Below are 6,000 nucleotides of genomic sequence, written 5' to 3'. Positions count from 1 at the left end.
ATTACGTGCTAGACTGGGTTAAGAACTGTGTGTGTGTGTGTGTGTGTGTGTGTGTGTGTGTATGTGTGTGGGTGGGTGTGTAATTTCTACTTAATATTCACAACAAGCTTTTCAGTGAAGGGCTATTATCACAGTCTGCATCATAAAGGTGAGAAAATTGAGGCTCAATTTCTTGAAGACACAAGGTCAGAGAGCAAAGAAGCTAGGATCTTAACACAGGCCCGACTAGTGATGCTTAACCCTGTGACTGTCACACCAACTGCTGGGGGAAGAGCGGTATCATTTTCACTGTGAAGTGATAGAAAAGATGGAAACTCAGGGAGGTAAAAAAAAAAAAAAAGCGAACAAACGAACAAACAAAAAACAAAGGGCAAGGTCAAACAAAACCATCCTTACGGATGGAGTGCTTTCTGGTTGGAGAAACCTGGATTCCAGTTTCCAGTTCAGGGGTGAGCGCGTCCTTGCCAACTCCTTGATGGTGGCCAAGTTCCTTCACCTCTGTGCAAAATGGAGGGAGAAGGGTGTTGGCGGGCTTTGAGTAACATGACATACGCACTGTCCCACAGGCCTGAAGTCACATCCAGGGAGGGAGGGAAGTCGGGGATGTGCTGATGCTAAAGTCTGCGTACTTCCTACAATGCAGCTTTGACTCCACTGATTCATAAATGCCCATGATGTGAGCAGAATCAGCTTAATGCTGGAGTGCCACCTGGTCTCGTGACCTCTCTCCCTCTCCCTCCCTCCCAGAACTGTGCCTACTGGGTATGGCAAAGGGAGTTGGAAGGGGATGTGGAGCTCTTTCTGTGTTGGCAGGGCATCCAACAGCACATACAGATCTTTTGCGTGATTAGAGCAAGGTAGTTCCTTCTTCCGGGCAGGTCCAGCCACATTCTGGGGCACACAGCTTTGCAGGGAGATTGGATTTCACCCATCACTTGCTGCTTGGTCAGGAATCCTTGTAAACGACTGAACACAGCAGTCTTTAGTCTCCCCAAGCCCACTTTAAAGAGTGAAAAACTGAGACCCAGTTAGTAACCTATCTGGGCCATCCAGGTGTAGCAGCGAGGAGAGAGCATGACAAACCTGAGTTTTAGCCTCTCTGCTACCACCTGTGCCTTGTTCATTGGGTGACAAGGGGCCGTGCCCAGGTCCAGCACGAGTCCCCGCCTCTGCCCACTGCTCTGCCTGAGACTATGGGGCATCAGATAAAGAGTCAGAAGACCTAGGCTCCTGCTAACTAGTGCCAGGGCCTTGTTCCAGTTACTCCACATCTGTAACGTGGGGTTAATATTTCCCTTGAGGTCTTGTCCTAAAGCGTATGTGAGCAATACACATGAAAGCCCAATATGTGTGAGTTGCACTGAGTCTCCAGAAGGGAAACGTCCAAGAATTGTGAGCCAGTAATCAAATAAGAAAGGGTCTAAGACACGACTAAGGCCTTGGGGTACGGGCCGTTGAGCTTCCTGAGCTCAGAGTTTCTGTAACTCCAGTTCTATAACTCATTGGCCCTGGCTCATTGAAGAGCTCCAAGGAAGCTCCAAGGAAAGTGATTAGTGAATGGACGGACTCACCATATCACATGCAGTATGGGAGTCAAACGCAGTTTCATAGACCGCAAAGCATGAAGTTCTACCATTTGTCCTGCCTCCTCTGAGAAGAGCAGACGACAATCTTTAGGAGAATCAACCACAGCCTGTTCTCAGGTAGGGTGGCCGGGGTGGGGTCCATTTCTGGGTTTTCACTGATGCGTTTTATTTCTGTGTTCCGACTAACTTTTCCTATAGCTGCAAGACACCCGCAGGGACATCCCTGTTCCTCATACAACCAAGTCTCACAACTTTCCCTCCCCTTCCTGGAATTATTCTGCTACTGGTTGGGGCTGGCCCAAGGGCTGCCTTGTGAGCAAGGGGAATGGCGTGTTGAATCATCACCTTTCCTGTTGATTTTCCCAGAATCACAGAATGTTCTTAAAGCCCTGAGCCCTACACCAAGAAGACCACCCATCTCTCCTTCCGAAAACCAAATCATATTTTCTTAACAAACCAAAATGACTACCTCTTTCCTCACGCAACTAGCATTTCCCGAGCGTTCATGAATTCCAAAGTTATTTGAGTAAATTAGCCTTTGAAGCTCAGCTTCCACCTTGGACTGTTGGAATGATTTCTTGGAAAAGTGATTAGTACTGACGCTCTACGAAAATTGGCATCCAAGGATGGTCGTCTCATTATGCGAAGTGCCCATAGATTCACCTCCAAACACCTCGTGATTTCTCAAGTGCTATTATCTCCCGGTGACATCTCTGCTTTGGAGCTTATTACTTAAATAAAAAATGTTAATTGTTTCTGAGAAACGTGCAGTGAGGGATGGAGACTGCCATCTCCGCGGAGCCAGGTCTCCGAATTCCCAGGCTGCTGCTAACTTTCCCGCCTAATGCTGGAAACTCTCCACCGGCCAACCATCCATTTGCGTGGACTAAGTCACAATTTACATCAAGCACCGTTTTCACACAGGGGCTTATTTATTGAGCCCGCTACCATGGCGAGGAGGGCGCGGGCTCTTGAATAATTAGAATCCTGTCCTCGCTGGGGAGCGAACAATGACTTCCTGCTATCTCCGCCTTCTAATGGGTTTGCGATGGCGCTATCGCTGCTTCCATAAATAACGTGCCCCATGTAAATAAGGAGTCATTAAAAACGGGGCAGCACCCACACATCATTTCATAAACATGAGGGAGGTACTTGGGAAGAAGCTCATCAATAAACAGGTTGTGCTCTGTGTTACAAGACGGAAGCCGCTCTCCGGTGACTGTACACACCGCCTTTTGTAAGTTAAATCATTCCATTAGGACTCACTCCCTGTCGTCCGATGTAGGTAGAGGGCAGGGTGGGGATGAGCATGGCCTCCGGAGGCAGAAGGACCTGGGTGCTGATACGTGTCATTGGCACCGAGTCTCCAGTTCTGATGCCCGGCATCTGTGAAATCTTGGGCAAATCACTTACCTGTCCAAGTCCTGATTTTCTCCCCTGGACCATGGACAGAGCCGAGTCCGCCTGGCTTGTGATACCGCAATTGGTGGCTGAGTTGGGTCAGACTGGGGGCAGGCAGGGAGCGACTTTCTTCTTTCCAATCACTGCCCTGCCTTCGTGTCCTGTCCCTGTCTCTGAACTGTTAAAACGGCTAGTCTGACTAACCACGTTTCTCATCCCATTGAAAGCTTTATGTCATCCCTAGCTCGGGCCAAATGGGCTTAAAGGCCGATGTGAAGAGGAAGTGTGAGTTTTTCTCTCTCTCACCTCTTCCTCTCGTCCTCTTTTTCCATCTCCCTGAGACGTGTCCAGCTCGTCCAGGAGTGCATCCACATTAGAGCGGAGCACAGAGGGGACATCGGTGCCCATAATGCCCTCTGAGCCTGCGACAGTCGCAGCTGGGCACTGGCGTCTGTATCCGAAAGAGATTCCTTCTTCTGAGATGCTTCTGAGATGCTCTCTTGAGAGAGACGCTCGCTCACTATTTTAGGACATTCTCTTGGGAAGCCCGAATCCAAATCGTTCTATTGGCTTCTCTGGCTGACACCAAGAGCTGTTAGAAATAAAGTTCACTCCAGTGGCTGCTGCTCTCTGGCTTTGTTCCACCACCCTAAGCTAGCTCAGTCTTCCACCTTTCAACTTTTCCAGGCAGCAGATAATGGTCCCTATGACCGCCAAACCCAGGGAATGCCTATCACAATTCCCTAATTGTTCTCTTGACCTTTTCTTCAGTTTCTGGAGGTGATGGAAAGCAGCACGTCAGCAACTCTTTGCAAAGAGGTGTCCACTCTTGAGTCTCCTTTCCAGTGAATTCTTAAGCCTGCTGGAGGTAGCTGATGGGCCGATAATGGCAGAAGCAGGTTGTGGATACGGTAGAATGTGAAGGCATGCGTCACTATTTTGCCTGGCTTAGAGCTCACCTGGAAAACAGACAACAGGAAGTGCTCCGTATTCCATCGACTGTAATGAACTTTGAATAAGAGTGTGTTTTAAGTGCTTGGCAATGACCCACACAAGGATGTCAGTTCAGCTCTCAGTATTATGTATTCTCAGTTACCAGATGATAAGCACGGACACATCACACAGATTACGGGGAGATACTATTCTAAGTGCTTTACATGTTCCAAGAGCCCCGTGCGAAGGGTTTTATCATCATTCCCGTTATACAAATGAAAGCTAACGTTCGGAAAAGCTCCAGAGCTGGTAAGTGGATCCAGGAATGTAGCTCCAGGGAACAGGCTCTTACTTACCTTCCTCAAGGTAGTACTTAGTACTGGGTACTAGTCCAAGGCAGTGCTATACCTCACGATGCAAGTCGACGGGATCTTTCCTCTTCCGGAAAGGTAGGCACACACACAAACGTATTCCTAGGAATTCGGCAGGACTCTGTCTGAATCCACACTCCTCCTTCTCCTTTGTTCCTTTGTTTCTAATGGTGGTGGGCTTCTGCCCCTCTAAAGGATGCTATAGACTCTTCGCTCACTGTTCTCCTGTAGACAAACCTTTATTCACATAAAAGCAGGCCGGGGTCCCCAAGTCAATCCCAGATGGCTCCTAATCCTGAACTCACACGTCCTGGCATCAATGCCGAAGTCATTCTCTGGGCTTTCCCAGCTGAGTGGTCTGGTCCCTCTGGTCGACCACCTCATCCCACTGCTGAGCCGCTAATTCCCTCCTGGTTTCTCTTCTTGTTTCAGCTCCAACCACCCCTACGCACGGCATCGCATTGGCATCTCCGACACAGTTGTCTCCTGTCCTGTCCTGGTGGTCAGAGCTGGGACTTCCCTGGGCCCTTCTTGACCTTCCCCCACTTCGACCTACGCTGCCTTCTCCATTCTCAAACAACATTCTCGCTATCACGTTGCCCTGTCTTATTTGATGTACAAATCTTGCCTCTCCCTGAGCTGTCTTGTCATGCGTGCCCCTCGTGGGTCGCCTTTCCCCACCTGGGACACTAATGTGTGTGTGTGCTGTGATATGAAGCCAGCTGGCAAAAAAAAAAAAAAAACAAAACACGGATCCCTACCCTCAGCTGTCTTACCGTCTTGAGGAAAGTGGAGGTCAAAAGCAACAGGTGGGCCTTTGCTCGTCGTGTGAACTGTCCCAAGGCAAAGCCCCTGTCCGAGCCTCCTGTTTTCTACCTCTCCCACGAGCGGCTGGACCACATGATTAAAGGGGCTATTCCCGCTTTAAAGATCTATGACTCCGGAGTTGCGGCTTCCCTTAATGTTCCTGGAAGAACAGACAAGTCCAATTTGAGATATTTGAATCTGATTAATGCGGGAACAGCTAACATGGGGAGGAAGGCGTACCCCATCCCCTTCTTCTCTTCCCCCTCCAGGCGGCTTTTATGTTTCTGGGCTTTTATCCCATTATCCCAGCCTGACTTTATTAGTACCACCTGCAGAGGGGCCCGCTCCCCACCAGACATTGGAGGAAACACAGAGAGGCAGCTCGCCGCTTTTTGTGAGCCTTAGCTCTCTGTTTACACCCTTCTGGACCATGCCTCTGCCCTCTCCTCCGTTTATGGGGAAGGAAATCTCTGCCACTGGCTTGAGTCTGAGGGAAGGAAAGATTGGCTGAGGCCGTTTGAAAACTCACTCCAGCTTCTGGATTTTTCTAGTCCACTTGAACCAGGTCGGGGGTTTTCAAAATGACCGTATCCTGTCCAGAGAACAAGCACCAAGAAAACAGATAGGGTTGAGTGGCAGGCAACGTCCCGCTTGACCCGGTCCAGGTGGCGGATGGAAGCCTCTGGCACCTCCTGAAGATTACTAGCTCGTTCTCTACCCCCGTTCACCCTGTTCTCCACTCCATCAGACAAGAACCTGGATTCCTCCCGGGCTTCTAACATGATGCCACCTTTCTCTGTCTCCCAAGGGTCTTCATATGCAACCTCTTTACCTGGAAAACACCTGGCTTCCCATTCACTACAAGCTGCAAATTATCCTCAGAGGTCACATCCTCTGGGCCA

The sequence above is a fragment of the Puma concolor genome, chromosome B3 (assembly GCF_028749965.1).
Source record: "Puma concolor isolate L17-30 chromosome B3, mPumCon1.1.hap2, whole genome shotgun sequence".
Lineage (NCBI taxonomy): Eukaryota > Metazoa > Chordata > Mammalia > Carnivora > Felidae > Puma > Puma concolor.
This window is presented reverse-complemented; position numbering follows the sequence as displayed.